Source organism: Mus musculus, chromosome 12, assembly GCF_000001635.26.
Source record: "Mus musculus strain C57BL/6J chromosome 12, GRCm38.p6 C57BL/6J".
Classification (NCBI taxonomy): Eukaryota; Metazoa; Chordata; class Mammalia; order Rodentia; family Muridae; genus Mus; species Mus musculus.
In genome coordinates, this window is record NC_000078.6 from 79872563 (window position 1) to 79896505 (window position 23943).

General features: G+C 45.5%; 2 long non-coding RNA genes across 4 annotated transcripts in view; both read left to right on the forward strand.

Annotated features, from left to right (window-relative positions):
• Window positions 1-959: 959 nt before the first annotated feature.
• The window catches only part of Gm46361, a 31061-nt gene continuing 8077 nt past the window's right edge, over window positions 960-23943 (forward strand). Inside the window, exons 1-2 of one of the 3 annotated variants that reach the window (XR_001780642.1) lie at window positions 18668-18857; window positions 19039-19341. This is a non-coding gene — a long non-coding RNA (predicted gene, 46361). Of the gene's footprint in view, window positions 1008-18667; window positions 18858-19038; window positions 19342-23943 lie in introns of those variants that run through there. The other 2 variants (XR_001780641.1, XR_001780640.1) reach the window with 2 other exon arrangements.
• On the forward strand, window positions 20091-21138 carry Gm46362. Its single transcript, XR_001780643.1, has 2 exons — window positions 20091-20271; window positions 20585-21138. It is a non-coding gene; the product is annotated as a predicted gene, 46362 (long non-coding RNA).

The window sequence follows — 23943 nt, forward strand, 5'->3', positions numbered from 1 at the left end:
CTGGCAAGCCAGCATAGATAAGCTGGTGACTTAGAGCCCACTGGCAAGTCAGCATAGATAAGTTGGTGACTTAGAGCCCACTGGCAAGCCAGCATAGATGGGCTGGTGACTTAGAAGTTTAGTGAAAAATAAAGAACTGTGAACTTTACAAAGCAAATCATGTTTCGAAATGCATAAGTAATGAGTTAAGTAAATAACTGTGAATAACAATTGACTAAGTAAGATACCTGATATCCACAGGTAGCCTCTACAAATACATGCTTATGTGTGTATCTATAGCCACATGAATATGAGCACACACATACAAACAAATTCCATAAATGAGCACACACAGACACAAAGACAACATAGAGAATCAGTAAAACAAAGAGTTTATTCTTTGAAATTATAAACAATTTGCACAAACCCTTAGCAAAACTAATGCGGCTGTCACTTTGTGTGTGCACTTACTGCCCTCCCACTGTATTTTTGTTTGTTTGGTTTTTTGTTGTTTTGTTTCTGTTTTGTTTTGTTTTGTTTTGTTTTGTTTTGTTTTGTTTTGTGACAGAGTTTCACTGTGTAGCCCTAGCTGGCCAGGAACTCACAGAGATCCACCTGCCTTTGCCTCCCAAGTGCTGGGTTTAAAGGCATAGACCACTACGCCTAGCTTCTGATTTGCTTTGTAAAGTTCACAGTTCTTTATTTTTCTAATCAAGGAGAAATATCCAGATATCACCTACCCTTCTAATACCTGGTTTTCCACTTTCCCTGGAGAATCCCCCCACCCCCACCCCCACCCCCACCCCCACCCCCACCCCCAATGACCGGTAGACCATATCCAGTATCATCGGCTACCTTTTAAATTTCTTTTCTATCTTATCTATCTATCTATCTATCTATCTATCTATCTATCTATCTATCTATCTATTTATCTATCTATTTATCTATCTATCTGTTTGTTTTTGTAGCCCATGCTGGCCTGACGCTTAGGACAATCCTGCTCAGAGTTCCATATAGTGGCATTACAGGTAATATATCATACCTGGTTTCTGGTAACTTTCTCCCTCTCCCTCTCCCTCTCCCTCTCCCTCTCCCTCTCCCTCTCCCTCTCCCTCTCCCTCTCCCTCTCCCTCTCCCTCTCCCTCTCCCTCTCCCTCTCCCTCTCCCTCTCCCTCTCCCTCTCCCTCCCCCTCCCCCTCCCCCTCCCCCTCCCCCTCCCCCTCCCCCTCCCTCTCTCTCTCTCTCTCTCTCTCCTGCACATGCTCTCTCTGTCTCTCTTTGCCCACCTTGAGGTCCTATAAGAGTTTGTTTATCTGTCTGTCTGTCTGTCTGTGATAAGGATTTTATATCTCAGGCTAGCCTCAGATTCCCTTAGACTTTTTGCTGGTTCCTATTCCTATATTCTGGTTAATCTGTTCTGGTGACCCAGGTACTTTCTGGCATCAGATTTTCTTTCACACACACACACACACACACACACACACACACACACACACACACACACACACTTACCTCTTTCATTATTTTCAGTTCCTAATCTCATGCCTTTGACTCCTGGAAAACCCTTTGCCTTTCCCATTAACTTCTCTGAAGGAAAGTTGGAAACATTGAAGCCCATTCATCTTCTTTGTTAGATTTTTTATTTTATGTGTATGAGTGCTTTGTCTGCATATATGTATGTGCCTGGTGCCTGAGGAGGTCAGAAGGGTACATTGGATCCCCTGTAACTTACAGATAGTTGTGAGCCACCATGTGAGTACTGGGAATTGAACCTGGGTCCTCTGCAAAAGCAGCAAGTGCTCTTAACTGTCTTCCCAGCCCTGGAGCATGCTTTCCAAGCATGTGATATTGATACAGATACTTGACAGCAGGCTTTAGGAGCCCCAGGCTGACTCACCGTATATAGATTCCAACTATAAACTCATCCTGGGAGTGCCCTTTGAAGTGTTGTGAGTCTTCTGGCCAGTTTTTATGAATAGCTCATAGGATGAAGTAAAGAATGAAATGAGTGTCTCAACATTCCAAGAAAATGAAGAAAGGAAACAAATATGTGTGGCTGGGTGGGGGGAGCCTGGGATGGTGTCATGTTCCTCAGTGAGATATGCTCACCCTGGGGCTGGCTGCATCAACGGTCAACAGCATTTGGTAAGCAGCACTGGAGGTCATACTTGCTGTTCTGTGTGCAGTTAGGAGCCAGTTCTTAGGGTGAATGCAACAGAAATTCCCCCAAAAAAGAAGGTGGAAAGGACTGGGGGGCTTGGAGAACCAGTCTCAGAGATGGGAGAAACGTGAACAGGGGGTGTAGATTAGTGAGAGAGCGCTTACCTAGTATCCTTGGGGTCTTGGACTCAATCCCCAGAACTATAAGGAAAGGAATGAAAGGAAAAGGTGGGGAAGAGGGGAGAGAAGGGAAGGGGAGAAGAAGATAAGCAAACTTTCAGAAGCCAGTAAGCAAGAACTTCAATAAGGATCAAACAAGTGTGTCAGGATAATCCACTTGAGCATGATAGAATTCTCAATAGAGCCATTCCCTTATTCCTCCACCATAAATTCACTTTCCACAGAATTGATTGGGGCATCTGATTGACCTAATGTGGATCACAAACCTTCTGATAACAAGCAACATCCACAGTCTGACCATACAGGTGAAAAATTAGCAACCACTCCCCCAATACCCAGTTCCTCAGTGGAGATTTAAGGAGTTGAAAAAACAAACAGACAGACAGACAAACTCATTTTCAGGCTAGAAGGATGGAGCAGTGGCTAAGAGCACTTGCTGTTCTTCTAGAGGACCCAAGCTTAGCTTCCAATACCCATGTCAGGCAGCTATAACACCTGTAACTCCCAGATCCAGGGGTTCAAACCACCTTCTAGCCTCTGCAAGTGCCCATATACTGTCAACACACCCACAAATAGACATACACACACATTAAACTCAGGGGCAGGGTGAAGAGATAACTCAGCAATTAAAGTTGCCAGAATCCATATGGTGGCTCACATCCATCTGAAACCCTATTCTAGGGAATCTGAAGTCCTCTTCTGACCTCTGTGGACATTGCATGCTTGTGGTACACAAACATACATGCAGGCAAAGCATGCAGGCTGCAGGATATTTGATCACACTGTGAACTAGCTTTAATCTTAAACAAGGAAGGTACGGTTAGTTTGTAGAAAGAAGCATCCGTGTTTGAAAGTGATGTCTAAGTGAGTAACAGACAAAGTGATGAATCAGAGAAAGATTTGACAGAATATCAAAGATATGCCCAACTCTCATAAGAAGAGAAAGGAAAGAGGGGCGACTTAAGGGAGCAGAGCAGAGAGAAGGGAATGGGGATCAGTTTTACCAGGAGACACAGAGAGGTTGAAGATAGAACAAACTAGACACAGGTAAAGACAGAACAAACCAGAGAATGAGGAGCCAGAAGATTAGAACAAATTACCAAAGTTAGTATGAGGCCAAGCAAAGCAATTCAGTAAGAAACTGAAAGAAGCCAGATTGAATCAGTCAGCTTGAAGAGGAATTTGAGCCAGAACAGCTGAATTAAACCAGCCAGCTAGAGATCAGATAGAACAAGACAGGGTAAGCTTATTCAGCAGGAAGTCTCAGAGGAAGAAAACATTCTAGGCCTAGATAAGATTGTACAGAGGCTGGAAGCTTCCGGGACCAGGGATAGGTTAACAGATGGAGGCAGAAAGTCTCAGAGATGACAATTACATCAGAAGAATAGAAGTAACTTTTACACAAGCATACATGTAAAAATCAGAGTTAAAAAAAAATCCTCCACAATATTTAATACTTTTTTTTTTCATTCTCTCTGCAACTTCACTTTTAGAGTCAGGCCTAGATTGCTATAACTCAAAGGATACCTCTGTGTATTGGGCCAGCATGCTTAGGTAGGATAGTCCCACACACCTTGGAAGCAACTCTAACATTTAGTTTCACACCAGGGTTCCAGGTAGAGGAAGGTGCTCTTCCTCTGTGGTGAGGGGTTAACCTTCTGTAAGTCTTTACTGTGTCATTGGCTTAGACCCTTATGGAAAGTTCCAGTATTTCCTTTTTCTTTTAAATAGATTCCCCCATCCCCACCCCCAACCCCCCACCCCCTTGTAGCTACTTGCCCATTGACCTTCATTCATTTAGAACTGAGGCCTAACCTTTCTACAATGTCACAATCATAGCCTAGATCCTTTCTTGATGTTCATTATAGGATAGGATATAGTACCTGTGGAAAAGAAGCACAAATCTCAGAAGTCTGTAGGGATACAGTGCTTGCTCACCCCCCTTGTGTGTGTGTGTGTGTGTGTGTGTGTGTGTGTGTGTGTGTGTGTGATATGTATGTGTATGCATATGGAAGCCAGTGTGCTACTACATCCAGCTTCTATCTTTATTTTATTTATTTATTTTTTTGAGGTAGACTCACTCACTGAACCCAACCTCACCATTTTGGTTGCCTTGGTAGGCTATGGAGCCCCCTGAATCTGCTTGACTCTGTCTCTGCCCTCCCCAGTGCTGGGATTATAGATGTGGATTATAGACCACCACAGCTGAGGTTTTAGAGGGTGATGGGGATCTTAATTCAGAGTCTCATGTTTGAGCAGCAAGCACTTTACCAACTGAGCCATCTCCCCAGCCCTAGATCTGAGATTTGGTTCTGCCAGTGCAAGAGAGGATCTAGCCTAAGAAACGAGTGGAAGATAGGCAAAATCTCCCATGAAAGATATTGTTGGGAGTGGAAATATAGCTTAGTAATAGAGTGCCCACATACCAAGGGCAACACCCTAGACTCAATCCCCAGCACCAGGAAAGAAGAAAGGGAGTTTCTTGGTTTGGGTTTTATTGCTATGAAGAGACACCATGACCATGGCAACTCTTATAAAAAAAACACTTAATTGAGACTAGCTTATAGTTTCAGGGACTTAGTCCATTTATCAATATGGTTGCGAAACATGGTGGCATGCAGGCAGACATGGTGCTGGAGAAGATGCTAGAATTCTATGTCGTGAACTAAAAGCAGCAGGAAAAGACTGCCCCATTAGGCATAGCTTGGGCATAGAAGCCCTCAAAGTCCACCCCAACAGTGACACACTTCTTCAAACAAGGCCACACCTCCTAAAAGAGCCACTCCCTATAGGCTGAGTATTCAAACACATGAATCTATGGGGCCATTCGTATTCAAGCTACCACCGCAGGAAGGGAGAGAAGGAGGGAGGAAGGGAGGGAGGGAGGAAAGGATGGAGGGAGGGAGGGAGGGAGGAAGGACAGGCCATTGCAGTTCTTCCAGACTTGGCCCATACCTGGGATTAATAAAAGGCTATGTGGAGATAGTTTCAGCGCACTCTTTGTACTTAGATCCTTTGATAAATATGCCCAGCAGTTGTTTTCTTGGAGGTCCTCTATTTCTCTGCCAATATTTTTCAAGGTATTTACTGAACTGGTTGACGAAAGCACCATGTCATCCCATGTTATCAGGTAGAAATTTGTTCACCCAAACTCCTGCACTTTACCCAAGATTGCGCAGCTTAATCGTAACACCAGGCCAAGCAAGGTCACGACACCATGGCTTCTAGGCATTTAACGAGGAAAATTAGAGATCTCTTCAAGTTGGGACCAATACTTACTTAGAGCTTAGCTACTTGAGACCCAACCTTAAAAGACCTCTCACCATGGTGCTTTCCAGTGCCATGAACCAGAGAGAAACAAACACCTCACTGAGAACAAGTTCCTCCTGAACACTCCAGAGTCCTCTCGGATGTAACCAAGTCCATTTGTAAGTTCCTTTCAGGGCAGCCTGCACTTCTCTGCATATGGCCCCAAGCCAAGAGTGGCTACTTACAGGTGCAAAGGGACAGACAGAACTAGATCTGTGGACAGGGTTCCCACTGGTATACAAGACCCCTGGTAACACAGGATGGAGCTGGGAATGGAAAAAGAATCACTGAAGGCCCAGAACTCTCAGCACACTACCCCACCTCGGTCAGACCCGAATTGCCTCACTGGGTCAGAAACCCCCAGTTGTCCCAAACTCTAATTTCACACCCGCCTTCCTTCCAGGTTGTAGGAAGGCATTCCCCCGCCCCCATGGTAGACAGACAGAACCTTCTTTGCTTAACAGTTCACGAACTTGTTTTACATCTATTAAGTATTTGAACACACAATACGCAGACTTCCCTTTGTCCTTTTCCCCCAGGCCCTGAAAAATGTTAAGGGTAAGTTTGGTTGGCACATTGCTTTTCTTGCTCTACATCTTGAATTAGTCTCCAACAGGATAGTTTTATATAAGGAGGGGAAGGACGAGTCTGTGAGTCCCAATGAATCCCGCAGTGCCAAGCCTACCTATGCACGTGCAGAAAGGCTGGAGTCGAGCAGCAAATACCAAGAGTGGGCTGTCTCCTAATTGGTCACAGTTCCCACCTGTCTCCCTTCACTCATTTTGGTGACCTCTGGCCTCTCTGGCCACTAGGGCGTTTGAGTGTGTCACCCCTGATTTAAGACCTCCATTTAGATATGTCCCTTCCATATAAAGCCACTGGGCTGCCACATTAAACACCTGGTTCCCACCTCTTCTTCCCGACACGCCTCAAAGAAAGTTGGCAGCTGGTTTTCCCATCAGCCCAGTGTAAGTTCTTAAAACTTCAGGATGGGCTAAATGCCTGTAATTTTGGCAACTCAGTCCCTAACTTCTGAGTCTTGGGGACTCATTAAAACAACAGCTAAGAATTTCAAGAGAGCAGCCTCGCTGCAGGGGTCCTCTCCTTTCACAGAACCACGTGAACTGGAAACCAGGCCTTATGGATTCCTCGCTCTGACCCCAGTGAGGGAGGCAGATTTTTGATAACCAACAAAGAGCTTTTGTTTAGATTTGCGTCAGGCTAGATCAGCTCTCCCCAGTGCACGGCCATTTACTTCTAGGCTCATCTTCCCTTTCTGCCCCCCCCCCCAAAGAACCCTCAGTCCTTCCTCCACAGGCCCAGTCCCCAGCACCCCACCCCCTCCTCCTCTCGGTCTGGAAAACAGCTTTACACGCTAACCTCCAGGGGCGTTCACTGGCTTTCCAGCGGGGTCCCCAGCCCCACAGGCTGCCAAAATAGGCTCTTTACACTATGTAGATGGGAGAGAAAAATATGCTTGTTCCGTTGCAACTGTCAAGCAAAGGACGTGCTGAGCTCAGATAGAAATAGCAGCAGGGTCAGGGCAGGGCAAGGCCCCAGCATTTCATTAGCTGGGCTTGGCCCAGGGTGATTAAATGCACACAGCAGCCTATGAATGGGGCCATGGAGGGCAGCGCACTGTGCAACACAGGAAAATCATTCTTTGGGTGCTGTCAGCTGGCTGAATGGGACTTAATCATCGGGATAATGAGAACCCATTTCCATTGTTTTAATTTGACGGAAGGAGTGAGAAAGAAGGACCTTTTCCCCCCTCTGGGCGAAAAGATGTTAAACTGTGGTCCATGTGTTTAACGGGAGTCCCATATCCTCCACACTGCTGTTGACTAAGCCCCGGAGGCCTGGTGCTTTTTACCACTGCAATAAGAAGCATGCGGGCACCGAGTTCTTGTTGGTACTTCCCTTAGGCCCTGTGATACATAGACGGGATGTGTCTTCCGTGCTGGCATCTGTTGCCAGCAGCTGTACCAAAGTATCACTGACAGAGAGAATCCACTGGGTAAAGCTGACTAGGCTCTGCCTCTACAAAAATGCTTCCAGCCATGAGTGAATCCTACGAATCCTACCGTGGGCATTTATCTTTCCTCTTTTTAAAATTTTAAAGATGTGTGTGTGTGTGTGTGTGTGTGTGTGTGTGTGTGTGTATCTTTCAGTCTGTGTGTACTAGCACGCATCTGTGTATGTATATAATTTCACAATGTACATGCATAGGTCAGTGAACAACTTGCAGAAGTCTTTCCTTCCATCCTGTGGGTTCCAGGGATCAAATTCAGGGCATCAGGCTTCTTGGCAAAATGCCTTTACCCGCTGAACAATCTCATCAGTTCTCTTTTAGCTCTCTCTCTCTCTCTCTCTCTCTCTGTCTCTCACTCTCTCTCTCAATAAAAGGTTTAGTGGATTCAAGTTACCAACTCAAACAGAATTCTGAGCCTCTTACATCTCATTTGAGGTCCAAGAGTCCGAGCCTCTACAGACAGAATCTCAGCACTGGGGGGCTTGTCAGAACTTGAGCTCTGCGCAGAGCATTTGCCCACCATGCACAAAAGCCCCGAGTTCAATCCCCAGCGTCACAAAAAACGAAACAGAACAAAACTTTCCAGAACTGGAACGGAGCCAGCTCGTTGGGATAACCCCTGGCTCCCGGGAGGCAGAACAGCCAGTAATGGATCCCTGCTCCCTCAGCTTGATCCTCTTGCTGTCCTTCCAAGATCACACACGTCATATGGAAACATGAGATATTTATTCTCCAATCTGATCGCTCATTTGTTTACTTCTGTGGAAATCCGTGACAGCATGTCCTCCCAAAAAGTCAATGAAGGAGCCCCGAAACACAGACGCATACCAGGGAGTTCTAACTCACTGCGCCACTCTCTAGAGGAGGAAGTTGGAGTGGGAGGAGGAGGTGGTGGCAGTGAAGGACACTTTGTAAACCGATGCAGGCTTGTGAGAGCCAAGGCTGGGGAGAATTTCAACCAAGAGCAAAGAGTGGATTCGGGTGGCGTGTTTGAGAGCAGGAAACAGACGTGGTCGGAATGAAGACTCCATGCGGGGAATAAGATTCCATCCGAGAGTGAGGCCAGATGATGTGGGATTGTGAAAGCCAGGCAGAGCGTGCTTTCCTCTCCCGACTCCATCTGTGGTCGTAAAAAGTGATTGTGGTCGCTGTCATTTGTTTTTGTTTTCATTTTCCCCCCTCCCATGTTCTTCAAAGAGATAGGCAGAAAAGAAGAGCCTGTGCTCTTTCTCAGAGCTCAAAAGGAGAACCATTCTTTGATGGGACCAGGATCTTGGGCCTGGGCTCCAGACCACAGCCTGTGCATCCTTTGGGGGCTCTCAGCTTTACCCCATGTAAATTATGCAGATTCTTCTCCTGCTTAATTCAGGCTAGCTGCTTCTGCTGTTTAGGTACAAGGTCTTGCTATATAGCCCAGGCTGGCCAAGAACACTCCTGAGTGCTAGGATTACAGGTGCATCCACTACACCCAGTCCCTTCCTTTGAAAACTTGGAAGAACATAGATGATGGGTTCTCCATGGCACTGAATGGATGTCTAAATAAAGAGATGAAACAGATAAATGGCACGCCCAGCTCCTTTCCAAAGAGAAGTAGTATCTGCCTTCTCCTCAGAAGCCGTATTCTATACAACCGGGTGTTCTGAGAACGTGCTAAGCCATCAGCCTCAACTAAGCCCAACAGGGTCTCTCTGTGGCTGCAATAATTCCATGTCCCTCCTGCAACCTGGAAGGCAGGTGTAAAATTGGAATTTGGGACAACTGGGGGTTTCTGACCGAGTGAGGACAATTCGGGTCTGACCGAGGTGGGGTAAGGTGCTGAGAGCTGAGTTCTGGGCCTTCAGTGCTTCTTTTTCCATTCCCAGCTCCATCCTGTGTTACCAGGGGTCTTGCATACCAGTGGGAACCCTGTCCCTCCTTGCTAAAAGCATACACCATTGCTTTGAGGACTCGTGTAGATCAGTGGGAAAGTCAAGATGGGATGCGGCATTCCTGGGATGGATTTTCTCATCCCTGAATTTGAATGTCACCTACCACTCTACTCCCTGCCTGCAAAGCTCTGAGAGCAGTGCAAATATTGAGGCCTTGTCCCAAAGAAGAGAGAGAATGCAGAGTGGGATTTGGAATGACAGCTCTTGGTATTTGTGATTCTGTTCCAAGAACTCCAAGCACTTAAACATGGCTGGCAGTGGTTGTGGTGGCATGTCTCTCTAGTCTCCTGGATCTACACTGGTTCTGTGTTGTCTATAGACTCGGTCTCCACACTTTTTCTTTGCAGCTGTCTAAACTGCTCTGGCAGGGGACCAGAGCTCTGTTCTCAACACTCACATTGGGCAGCTCACAACCTTCCGTAACTCCAGCTCCAGGGGATCCATCTGATGCCTCTGTGGATACTGGCACTTGCAAGCACATAGCCACACCCAGACACACATAATACATGTAATTGAAAAGAGAGTAAGTCCTTAAAAAGACATCATAAATCCAAAGGGCCTCTGGAAGTGCTCCCCTTGCTCCAGTTCACTGCAGCCTTCGTCTGAACACACGCATGCTCACTTTGCCCCATGCGTGCCACCAGGCCGCCCAATGCCAATGAGTGAAGCACCCCAGCTCACATGCAGGAGTGTGCAATGAACTATAGTGTCGGGCTGGAGAGATGGCTCAGCTGTTAAGAGCACTGAGTGCTCTTCTGAAGGTCCTGAGTTCAAATCCCAACAACCACATGGTGGCTCATAACCATCTGTAATGAGATGGGATCCCCTCTTCTGGTGTGTCTGAAGACAGCTACAGTGTACTTATATATAAAATAAATAAATCTTTACAAAATATTTTTTGAAATGAACTATAGTGTCTCACTATACATATTGTGTTCTGCTCATGTAAACATAATGGTTTCATTACAGAAGACAATGTCTTGTATATATTTTCTACCATCATCCTTCAGTCCTGTAAGGATGTTTAATTTTTTTTAATTGCTGTTTTGAGTTGATGCCTTGAGTTTCATTTTTTTAACTGTTAAATGAATTTTGGGTTGGATTAGAATTTCCAATAATTTCTAAGGTGATCCTGAATGAGCATCTAGAATTTTGCATTTCATATGTGTGTGTGTGTGTGTGTGTATGTATATGTGTGTGTGTGTGTATGGGTGTATGTATGTATGTAAAGTGGCATTCTCAGTATTGGCAACCATAAAACCAAATTAATCAACTATGAAATATGTTCAAAATGTTATATGTCCTGCAGTATCAAATATTCAGCTAAAATTTAATGTCTATGTAAATAGGTATGTCCATATCATTAATATGCAATGTGATATAATTTCTAATAAATGTAAAATTACATGTCTATCAGAGAATTTTAAAATGTGTGTATTTGTGTTTATGTGTGCATGCCTGTATGCATGCAAAGGAAAGCCCAAGGACCACTTCAGATAGCCTCAAGAATACAGGCAGGCGGATTTCTGAGTTCGAGGCCAGCCTGGTCTACAGAGTGAATTCCAGGACAGCCAGGGACACACAGAGAAACCCTGTCTTGAAAAACCAAAAAAAAAAAAAAAAAAAAAAAAAAAGAATACTATCTATCTCCCTTGAGACCAAGTCTTCATTGGTCTGGAGCTCACAAATTGGGCTAAAGCAGCTGGCTGGCAAGCCCCAGGGATTTCTCTGCTTCTGCCTCCCCAGTACGAGAGTCTGAGTACACCACCGTGTCAGCAGTTTTACTCAAAAGTTATATATAACTTTTATATATCTATATACTGGAGGTCACATACACATTTCTTGGGTGAGAAAGAAATGACCAATGGGGAAGAAGATGCCCTGCTCCACAGATGGATTTCTAACATGTTAGTGTCGATTTAAAGGAAGCTTCCCTGCTCAGCCACAGCCCATCCTTCATCCTCATCTCCAGTCGTTCCTCTTGACCACGTTCAACTTCCTGTTGTTTCTTCTGTTTAATGTTAGCAGTTTCAAATGGAAATTGTGTATACGGTTACTTTAATCTTGTATCTTCTTGTGTCTTTCTTCTTCTTATGTTTTGCCCTTTTCCATTCCTACCAGTCAAGACATGTCTTTCCACTCATGTGTCTTTTTGTGGTCTTTCTCCAGTTTTAAACTAGTGATGACTACTTTGCTGGGGTGACTGTCATCACCCTCGGTGCTATGAACCTTTCTCTGCTGTCCTTGTTCAAGGTAGATGTTGTATTGCTTTCTGGGAACCCGAGTTATTTTGCTAACCTGTTGACTCTTGGAATGTGCAACCTGAACTTCACCATCCTTTTGGAAGGGCATGGGTTGAAAACCCTGCTTCTGTCTTGACCTCATATAGTCTTGTGAATGGAAGAAAATGTCTTGAGATACCTCTTATAGATCTTGAAGTCACAAAGAGGTTGAACATCACTACGGCCACCAACATTTCAGCCATGTCCACAGATAAGAAGACAGCTCATTGCTTGTCTTATTATAAAAGATCCTCTACTGCCTCTGTCTCTTTGTGTTCACTATTCCAGTAAACTGGGCTGTGTTTCTCCTGGTCCTACTTTAATCCAAATTAAACTTTTGTAAGACTTGTTTCCCTTAAGTCAGAGCTCAACAAATGTGTTCTTTAAAAGATGAGAAAGCAAATATTTTAAGCTTTGAGAGTCAGGCTGTCTGTGTTAGTCAGACTTCATGTTACTGTGACAAAATCATGACCCGGACAATTTAAGGGAGGAGACATTTATTTTGTTCATAGTTTTCAGAGTTTCAATCCATCCTGGCATAGAAGGCAGGACAATGAATAGCAGCTTGCCTCAAGGCAGCCAGGAAGCTGAGACAGGGTTACCTTCCCTGCCCCTATCTCACATTTGTCTTTTATTTTGTTTTATTTTGCTTTGTTTTTTTGAAACAGGGTCTTGTTTAGCTGACCTAGAACTCACTGTCTAGATCAGGCTGACCTAGAACTTGCAGAGATCCTCCTGCCTCTGCCTCCCAATGGCTGGGATTAGAGTGTAAGTCACGGTGACAGACCCTGGTTTTGTTTTTATTGAGACAGGATCTTGTTATGATTCCCTGGCTGGAACTCACAGTGCAGAGTAGACTGGCCTCAAACCCAAGATAATGTTCTTAATTCTGCCTCCTGAGTCTTTTCCTATTTTAATTCTGTGTGAGCATCCACCCAGCTGAGATGGCGTCACCACAGTCATAGCAAGTCTGTCTCCTTATCTACTGTTCTCTGGATCATCCTTGCAGAGGGAAGTACCCTGAAGTTCCCTTTACTAATTTCTTAAGCCCTTTCAGCCAACCTGGCAATCAAGTTGAGTCATGACACTCACTGTCTCTGTCACGGCTACTCAGTTCTGCCACTGTAGTACAAAAACAGCCATTGCCAGCATGCAGACAAATGAGCTTGGTTCTAATCAAACTCACATTACAGAAGTAGAACAGGAGCTGGGTTTGGCCCTAGGACCACATTCTGCCAACCACTGCTCCATTGTGACTCTTCTGCTCCCCTCTGCCTCCTTCTCCATGGTTAGCTATTTATAAGCTCAGACCTCCCGAGGGGCTGGTCTTGAAGTTAAGGACTTTTGCTCTTAGATCTCCCCAGATCTCTAGGACTGAGAAGCTGTTTGGCAAAGGCAAGTGGTTGAATACCAAAACAGCCGCAGAGAAACAGCTTCCTCAGGCCTTGGCGAGACTGTCACACATTTCAGAGCAGATATAATGGTAGCAAGGTCTATAGAAACAGGAATGAGGCCGTTAAAGATTCACTAGGAGAAGGGACAGATAACCAGACCAATCCCAGAGATTCTGTCTACCCCTTTCCTCTGCTCCCAATTCCCCGCTTCGCATGCCTCCCACTTTACATCCCTACTTAAAGTCCTCCCCTTTGCATGGAGGCCACTTCATGTGCTCTTGTAACCCCAATACCTTGCTTTACCAGGATAGACTCAGATGGAATCATTTCTTCGATCTGTCAGTGAGTGCCTTATCATTCCAGAAAATAATTAAGCAACGAGAATTGTTTCTGTGTCCCTGGCAGGAAAAAAAGGGGGCAGGGGCAAATTATTTTACCAGGCATGAGATTTAGTAACTTAATTCTATTGTTTAAAATGAAAGGTTATATGAAAATCCTGACAGATGAGCTTAGAGAGTTTGCAGCGTGTTTCTAATGGGATAGTCATCGTCCTGCCTTCTGGCCTGTCATGTTTGTCTGCCTGTCATGTTTTAACTCACAGCTTCCATAAAACCCCCAGAAAACCTTGTTTTCAATCCCATAGCTACAGCTGAGAGCAACCCTTCCCTGTCTTTATACAGTGCTCTGTGATGGTCAAAGCACTTAGCACAAATCACATTTCATAGATGAGGCAATTGACGCACATTAAAGGACTTGCTTTGATTGGCATTGCTGAGACCTGGGACTCCCACCTAAGAGCCCTACTCATTAGACCAGGCTGACTCCCAGGCATCAGAATGAAACAGCAGTGAGAAAGGAAGCCAGGGGCTGGAAACGGCTCTTCAGTTAAGAGAACTTGTTGTTCTTCCAGAGGGCTGGATTTAAGTTCCAGCACCTACATCATGGCTCACAACGCCTATAATTCTAGTTCCTGGGGGCATCCAATGCTGTCTTCTGGCCTTCTTATTCTGTGTACATGGTGTACATACATGCAGGCAAACCATCCAGACATATAAAATACAATTTAAAATGAACAAGAAAAGAGGAGCCAAGCAGTATTTTAATCCTATTTGGAATTCCAAGGAAACCTTGGAAAGAGTATCAGAACTTTGATGGTATTTGTTAGTGTGGCCCAATAGAAGAGTAGATACCTTAACAAACTTTGCACAAGACACATACATCTTGAAATCAAATCGACTAACCTTCTTGGAAATAGCAAAACTTTACACTAGAACTTGGCTTGAATGAAGAGATTCACAGCAAGCCTGAATCCTCATCACCCTTGTAAAATGATTCAGGCACCCCAGCAAAGACCCCAGTGTCTTGCTTGTGCTTGACCATGAAGGTCACCCTTCACAATGGAAGGTTAATACTGACTCCAAAGTGAGCGAGCCACTGTCTCCATCACTGCCACTTACTACAGCCTGTGCTCCGTGTTCCTTGGAAACCTCTTGCCTCAGCTTGGGCTTGACCCAACCCACTTAGAAGGAGGAGAGCAATTTTACAGCCCTGCGTGGAGTGACTCCAAGCCAGTCGTATCTATTTCCAAGTGATCTGACGCAGCAAGCAGATCATGTTTCCTTTGGAGGCTTGGCTGAGAAAAGCTGGGCTGGCAGGTCTGAGCCAGAGTGAATAAAACGACTGTCAAGAAAAATCCCAAATGGCCTCTAAGGAGGGAGGACTAATGAAATGCTCAGGTCAGAGGTGGGGTGCTTTCTGGGGAGATTGTAAAAAGAAAGGAAGATGAGGTGAGCATGTGTGAAATTTGCAAGAGTCAACAATGACAGGGGACGCCAAGCACACTGGCACATGCCCAGAACGTTCCGAGAGCAGGCACCTAGCCTGAAACAACTCTCTCTCATACACACAAAATCTAACTCTTAATTTGAAGCGTACCTTTACTCAGAATTTTTATTGGAATTTCTTACGGTTGGTTACCTGTCCACCTTGCCCCCATCCTGCCAAAGCCAGCAGCGATTCTAAGTGCTTTGCCAAAGACCAACAAAGCCCTGTATTCAATTATTCTTGTCTCAGGGAATAGAAATTAGGGAATTCCAGGAACGGGATGTGGGAACAACTGAGAAGCTAGGCTTCACTTGAGATCCTTGAAAAAGAAATAAATACCTTGTTGTTGGGATAGAAATAGAATTGGGTCTGCACAGATCATTTGAAAGGAGAAGCCAAGTCTTAGGACTGGCTCTAGCCCGCTGACTTTCTGCTCAGGATGATAAGAGCAGACCATTGACCATCAGATCCCACGGGCATGTGTCTGGCTCTTGGTTCTCTTCTTTGGCTGTACATGGGGTATTTTAAAGGGCAAGACACGGGGACAAAGCTGTTTTTCTTGAGCAAGAGGTGTGTGCGTCCAGCTCCACACTTGTCAGTGAAGCCCTTTTCCATCCAAACAGCTTGGCCACTGGATATGGTAGCAGCAAACGGCCACTTCCCCTTGCCTCATGCCCCTGACAGTCAGCTGGCCTGTTTCAGGGCCCTACTGTGTGCCAGTCATTGTCTTGGAATGGAACCAGAATGCCCTTGCCCTTGGTGTCTTGTCTATGTATCTGGACAGGAGACACCTGGGGCAGAAACAGTGTGAGAAACACTGGAGATTTGAGAAGAGGAGCCACCAGAGTAAACATGAGGACAGAAGGGGTCATCCCTAAGGTCTTTATTCTCCTTTAAGGACCCCACATTGATTTCCAAAATATCAATTATCCATTTGTTATTTAGATAGGCTTGGGGTTCAACATGAAGTGGAATATGGAATATAAAAAAGGATTGCAAGGAAAGGGCTCATGTGGCTTAGTAGGTAGAGTGCTTGCCTAGCACGTATGAGGACCTGTGTTGAATTCCCAGCTCGGCAGAAACCATGTGTGGTGCAAGCACACATATAACCCCCGGGTTTGGGGTGGAGATAGAAGCAAGATAATCAGAAATTCAAAGGTCATCCGTGGTTCTAGAGCGGGTCTGAGGTCATGAAACTGTCTGTGGAGCTGGAGAGATGGCTCAGAGGTTAAGAGCACTGTCTGTTTTACAAGATGACTCGAGTTTGAGTCTTAGTACCCACAAGGTAGCTTACATGGGCCTGTAACTCCAGTTCCATGGAATCCAACTCCCTCTTCTGGCTTCTGTGAGCACTAGCTAGGCACACATCCAGTTCACAGATAAAACACCAAACACCCCACCCATACCAGTTCTGAACACAAAGACTAGCACAAACAGCTACTGTGTTTGAACAGTTGTCTCCCATTTGTAGAGTAGAGAGAGAACCAAGAGTGGCCAGATCCCAGAGGGAATCTGCCATAGCCGGTGTGTGTGTGTGTGTGTGTGTGTGTGTGTGTGTGTGTGTGTGTGTGTCACATTCAGGTTGATGTTGGCACAGATGGAAAGGGCAGATGTCAGTGAGAGAGGGAAGATCAAGAGTGGTTTTAAGTTTTCCATTTGGGTATCTGTGGGATAGCAATTTTGTCAACTGACATAAAAGAGACAGGGGAGGAACATGTGAGGCGATTGTCATAGGAGGCAGGGTCATGATAACCAATATGCTTTAGACATGTGTGATTGGAGAGAACCACACAATGCCCAGCTCGAAGTGTCCTGTAGGCATTTGGAAATACATGTGGGAAATTCAGGAAGATGGCTGGGCCTGAGATCGTAGAGCATGGGTGGTAAGTGAAGCCAGCAGAGTAATAAGGTCACTCAAGCAGAACAAACATATCTGAAAGAGCAAACAGAAGCCCAAACCTAGAGAAGACACCATTTGATGCGGCAGCAGCAAAAGACGCTGGGGAGGAGACAGAGGGAGAGATCTAAGAGGTAGGAGGAGGAAAAAGGAGGACTTCCAGCTACTGTTGACAACAGGTCAGGGCAAAGGTCAGTGGGTATAGGAGCTGTCACTCTGGGTAAGCAGTCTGCCCAGTTCTTAGCAGGTTACTCTTACTGGGGAGCACTTAGGGATACTGGGCCATGAGACAAGCGAGCTGTGTCCATCAGGACTTACTTACGTCACCTACCATTTCTAGATGTGGATGAGTGCTGAATGTCCTACCTATGTAGGGAAGGCCTTAGCTTGACCACACCATTAGCTCCTGTCTCTTACTACCTCTTACCAAGAACAGCACTCATGGACTAGATAGGTGAACAGCCCATATATAGAGGTCTGGGTCCAGGTTTCAGAGTTTTAGATGCTGGGGTTAGTCCTCATGTTAATGCTGATCTAGGTCTCTCCTTAGGCTAGCCCCCTTCCTCAGAAACCCCTGCCACATCCAGACCATCTCTAGGGATATCCCCATCTGCCTTCCTTCTTGTCACAATGATGTCTGCATTTACTGTAGTCGCTGAAGTAGACAGAAAAATGGCATGAAAACTTATAGAGAAGACGGTACAGAAAACCTATCGCTGTGAAGACGCTTTAGCTCAAGTGGGGAGAGTTAGATGGGCTAGGTACCCACTCACTCCACAGAGCTCGGAATGCACGTATCTGTAGTGAATCATGAAGGGAGGGGACGCAGCCTGGTCCTCTAGTCTTCCTCCTCCTTGGAATACATAGGTCCCTTCTAGCTGATGCTCTCTGAGGGACAGGGTCATCTGTCTTGTGTACTTTTCCAAGGTATCCTTCCTCCCTAAGAAAGAACAGGCCAGGCCCGAGCAAAGCATATTGAGACACCCCGACATCGAACACTCCTCGGCCTCCCTGGTCTCATTGTCCACAGCTAAATCACTCTGACCTCCAGGCCATTATTATCAATGGAGTCCTTTTCCATTTCTTCATGGGCTGGTCAAGACTACTTAGGAAGGGGACATACAAGATGCAGTCACTTTACTAAACGAATCCAAAGCAAAACCCAATGGAGACCCCACCACTATGTACACATGGAAACTCAACTTTTAGGGGTCCTGCTTTGGAGGCTCAGTGAAACCTCCTGGAGACAGAAAAAGCCTGGAACAGCTTTTTAAGAACTCTCTGAAGCCAGACGCGTTTTTCTCTCTCCTCCTTGCTTCTCTTGGTCTAGGAGGCTGCTGGCCTGCTTCCCGTCTTGCCCCCACTTCTCTAGTGCCCAGAACCCCTGCTGAGATTGTCCTTTTCCTCTGGGACTCCCCCTTCTCCTCCCCCCAGCCCAGCCCAACCACTTACCTCCACTGGGCTCCTGCGTCACTGCTATTCATCTCCTTTAGAGCTGGGCTTGGCTGCAGATGCTGTCAATATGGTAACTTTAGACTCCCTGATTGGAAAGGCTTGCAAGGCCAGTCAGACAGCCCAAGGAAGAGAGCAGTTTGATTTACTCCCTGCAGCTTTGAGCTGGTCCTGCCCCTCCCTCTTTGCCCGAGCTGTGACCTCCTCAGGTCCCATCCTGTGTTCACAACAGAGGGGAAGAGAGAGGAGACTGGGCGGTGATCTAGGTACAAGGTTGGCCAACAGCTCAGGAGGAGCTGAGGAGCCAGAGGTGCAGGCCATAATGAGCATGGAGTGGGTGCTGGTGGGGCAAAACAATGCACAGGGCCTGAGACATGAGGATCATCCTCCCACCAGGGCCATGATGGGGGCATCCTACAGGTAACAGGGAGACCCTGAGGCCCCTGGCCCCTCTGAGCTTGTTCCCTTTTCTGTCTTTTCTCTCCTGAGCTCCCTGATTGGGAGCTGTCACTTCTGGGGGACTTCTGGGAATTCTCAAAGTTGTTAGCTACCCTCTGAGACCTCTTCCAGTTCTTAAGACCTCATCTGCATTTGATTTCAGGATGTCCAAGTTGTCTAAAAATTCAGATCTCCTGGAAACCTCTGAGGCCAATTGTTCGGGCTCTAGAAATTGGGGAAGTTGGGAATTTTGAGCTCCAGAAGTTATCCCTCCAAAGTGCCACCAGAGATGTTCCTGGCCACCTGTGACATTTCCTCAGAATCTGTATTAAATTCAAGGTTCTTGAACCATGGCTTGATTAGAAAAGAACCCATGAATACTGAGGGAAGGGAAGACAGATTTATCTGAACCTAAACCCTCACACCAATGAATCACATGTCCTTATTAAAAAATGATTAGTTCATATCCAGGGTGTAATCTATGGGCCAGATACATTTTAATAGAAGGATCTAGAAGAAAGAAAAGGTCTAATAGGTATGTCTTTGTGTCTTTGCTCCTAAGTCCTGGAGAAACTTGGGTGGAATCCTCCTGTTCTCCCTGCTGAGAGGTGTTGGGCTCGTGTTTGGTTGCCTCTGGTGACAGGCAACTTGCCACCAAAAGGCAGCCTAGTCACACTTTGGCTGGCTCTGACCATTGTCCAATAACTCTTTATTGCTATGCATTCCCCAGCTGTCACCAGCATCTGTTTTGGACGGGGAAAGGGAAAGGACTAGGAGAATTCAGATGCAGGGGGTCATCCTGACACAGGAAGAGAACAGAACTCTTCTGAGGGTGAAGGAGGAGGTCTCGATTCCCTTCTCATGTCATAGTTAGTGCTCCAGTCTGTGCCGTTACAGGGTGCTCCCTTCTGTAAAGAGTCATAGGGTGCTCCCTCCTGTACAGTCAGAGGGTTCTGCCTTCTGTGCAGTCACAAAGTGCTCCCTTCCCTTCCTTACATAGTCACAGGGTGCTCTTATGTGACCGTTACAGGGCACTCCTAGTCCTAGGAGTGCCAGGTACCACACAATTGCTTTTATTTGCTTTTTTTTTTTTTTTTTGCCTAACAATATGGTCATGAGAACATTTTACTCGCTGTTTGTTTTTGCTTTTGTTTTATGAGACAAGATTTCTCTGTGTAGCTCTGGCTGTCCTGGAACTCTCTCTGTAGACCAGGCTGGCCTCAAACTCAAGAGATCCACCTGCCTCTGCCTCCTGAGTGCTGGGATTAAAGGTGTGCGCCACCACCACCTGACTACTCACTTTTTAAGATAAGTGACCCTTTCCGATGGCAGTAACAGGACTTCGGTGTACGATCCCTTCCAACAGCTGTCTACAGTAATGATCTGGACAGAGAGTGTAAGTGATTATTCATGGGTTCTTTTACACTAAGGCATATGACAGTATATATGACAGTGAGACTTCACTGGCGGGACTCATTTGGGAGACATTCAGTGGAACCCAGGGCACTCCAGAACGACGGTCTTAGTACCCCACCTTAGAGAGGTCACCAGAATCCCAGCCAATGAAATCTTTCCTAGAGGAGGTGTGCCAGGTCTACTTTTAAAAAACGAGTGCGCCTTCCAGCATAAACAGCACTTGGCCTGTTTGGAGTGTGAGTGGATGTTGTTGTGATGCCTGGAGACAGTTTGTTCTTTTGGTGGATTTGCAGCTTCCCTGGAAATATTGTTCCTCAGGATGTGCTCCGTGTCTCCCTCCTTTGTTGTGATATGGGATTCCCTCTCAGCCAGCACAGATGAGTCAACACTCTACAAACTTTGTTCGTGCCCGGTCTATCAATAACCCCAGCATAGATAGATGAGTGCTCTGAAGAGCCAAAAGGAAGGTGAGGGTAGGCTCTCTGGAGAGATGGGAGAATAAACAGCAAATTATCTGAGAAACATTTCAGAACTCCTGACAAAGTGCTGTGGTGATCAAGATGAAGAGCTCACACAGACAACAAATAACGGCATCGAGAGTATGGGGAGATTGTGTAACACAGGAGTACCAAACCATCTAACCGTCTCAATGCAAGCCCTGTTTCCATAGCATCCCATACTACTGCCACTATTGACACTGACAATGAAAGTCTTTCTTGTCATTAAAGAAATTAAAGAGACCTCTGTGGACCCCTGGAGGTGGCTGCTACATGCTGTCTTTCACCTTACTGATACCCTGGTCACAGAACGGAAGTTGATATAATTAAAATAATTGCTTCTAAATGAAGTTTGTTTCTGCTTGTGGTCATATTTGACTGTACATGCCATTACTTTACAGATTTGGCCTGGTAAAGTCCCTACCCATCCCCGGGACCCTCCTTGTGCTAGGTTGGCTCTGTCCACAGGTCTGTTCCCATCCTTCCTTGTTCTTGACCCCAGATCACTGGTTTCTACTGGCTCACTTCCTTTTTTCCCCATTCTTCCACCAACATATTAAACACTCATGCTTTGGCATGGCTGTGCCCCATAACCTGCTTTCCCATGACCATTCCAGCCTTGTGCCTTGCATGACGCTCTAGAGGGAAATTTGCCACTCCCCTGAATACTCACAGAGCCCTTGCCACATTTATTAGTATTTTATCATCTATCTCCTGGCCTTCCCTCAGACCATTCTTCTTTTACCTCTAAGTGAGAATCACATACCCCCAGCTCCTTCACAAGCCTGACTGCCTCAGTTTCCCAAGTGTCCGATGTCAATCACAGTTGTCTAGCCAACAAACTCATATTTATGTCCAAGATTAATCTCTCTTTCCAGAGTGAAACTATCTCCAAGCTAAGGGCTTTCTCTCACATGTATTCAATAACCTCTGAGCATCTGTATATCTGGATGTAGCAAGTGTTTATGCCAGACTGAGGTCCTTAATAAAAGTAATGCCAGTGGTTGCTCTACTTGATAAGCATTTCCCGTGTGCCAGGCACATCTTGAGCCGACAAGTGCTACCCTTAGATCCAATTTTATGGAGTAAGAAGTGGGGATTGAAGAATCTTCAGTGGACGGGGATATAATATATATATAAGACATAATATATAATATATAATATAATAATATATAATATGTATTATATAATAATATATAATATAGTATATAGTAATATATAATATATATTATATAATATAATATATAATATACATAATATAATATATAATGAGTAATAAATAAATAGATCCATGATTTGAACCCAGGTCTATCTACTCTAGAATTTGAATTCATAAAAGTCCGGCTATATTCTTCATAAAGACAAGGATTGAGTCTTTTCCTAAGTTGGAATTGTGACTTAGTAACCCAAGGCTAATTCTGGCCCTCGCATATGTTTTGTTTGGCTTGTACAGTGTACTTTTTTTTTCTAAATCAGTAAATTGAGCATCACCATCTAGATTTATAGCTTCTCTGGAAAGCCTGAGAGGTCCAGTAACCCTCCTCTCAGCTTGGTGGTGTGGGATGCTGCTGCGATGCAGCCAAGGAAGAGCTGGGGTCTTGGGGATTCCATCTCCTCTAGTCTACAAGGTAGATGAATACCCCTCCCCTGGTGTTCACATCTGGGCTAGGTCAGTTCTTCTTTCTCTAAGACTTCCCCACATGCTGCAGAAGAGTTAGCAGCCCTGCCTAGCGCCACTCCTTGGCCCCCCAATCAATATCACATTTCCCTCAATCACTCTGACAATCAAACATTTCCCAAGCTCCTGGTGGGGAGACACCACTGCATCTACTGCTGCAAGCTGATAGCCGATAACCAGTTGTCTCCTCAGTTGTGGCACACGGTAAAGCTTCCATGAAATAGATTCAAAGGACCAAAGTGCAGCATCCATGGCTGGACAGTTTCTGCTGGCTGAAAGTTCCCAGGAAAACAAAGACAGGAAAATTCAATAATCACAGTACTCTCAAAAATAAATTATCTGAAGCAAATTTAGTGCATTCCCTTAAACACCTGTTCCGAATGGGGGGAAGTTGGTAATAGTATGTTCCCTTCGGGGCGTTTCCATTCTGCACGCCTCGGTTCCCACTGTGATGTTAATTGGTTATGGTTTTCTTTACACATTACCCTTACGCATAATGAGTTACTGTGCAGATGTCTGCCCAGTGCCACCCCAAGGAAGGTTGCTCTTAAAGGAACACTGAGAGGGACGGAATCACATGTGGCTCTCCCATGGGGGAACTTTGTCCCCTTTTCTTTTTCTTTAAATCTTTGTTTTAATCATATAATACCACAGTCTAACAGTAGAAAATCCATATGATAGCAAAGTACTAAGAATAAGTAAAATTTACTCAGAATCTCCTTGCCTAAAAATAAACAATGTTTAATTTTGGCATATTTTTTCATGCATATTCATATTTGTTGTTACAGATTCTGCTTCGCTTCTAGCAAAGCTGCAGTCGTAGTGCATACAAAACCACCCTGGCCCCTAGTCTATTTGACCAATCCTTTTTTTTGTTTGTTTGTTTGATGTAACAGCTACTTCCCAGTTCATACTTTTATAGGCTGTATATAGCAACCAACTTCCTTAATCATAAATCTTTTTAGGTCATTCAGATTATTTCTTTAGAAAGTATAATTTAGCAGCCAGCCCAAAAAGAAGTCATCTCCTGCACTGGGGAGACGGCCTTGGCTCTGACCCTGGGGAAGGGTGGAGCACACTGTAGTGAATTGTGCACAAGGAATGTCCCGGCAGAGAGCTTTCATATTGTTGAACTCGCTCCCCCCACTGCAGCTGAGAACACCATTGTGCCGAGAGCAAGGAGAGGAATGTGAGGGCTTGGAGAGGTAGAGAGATTACACACTCATATTTCAGGAAGCAAGAGAGCAGCAAGCAAGGGCTTAACCAAAAGACGCAGTGTCTGGCAGTACTGCGAACCCAGTGCAGGTCACACATTGGCACAGAGACTCTGCTGTGAGACTGGGAGACAAAAGCAGAGGTGGTTGGATGCAGGAGAGTAAGATTATTTCAGATGTGAGAAATGGCCTTGACAGAACCAGGGTTGGCATGAATGAGCCTCGTGAAATCCTTCCCCACCCCAAATCAGACTGCTGTAGCA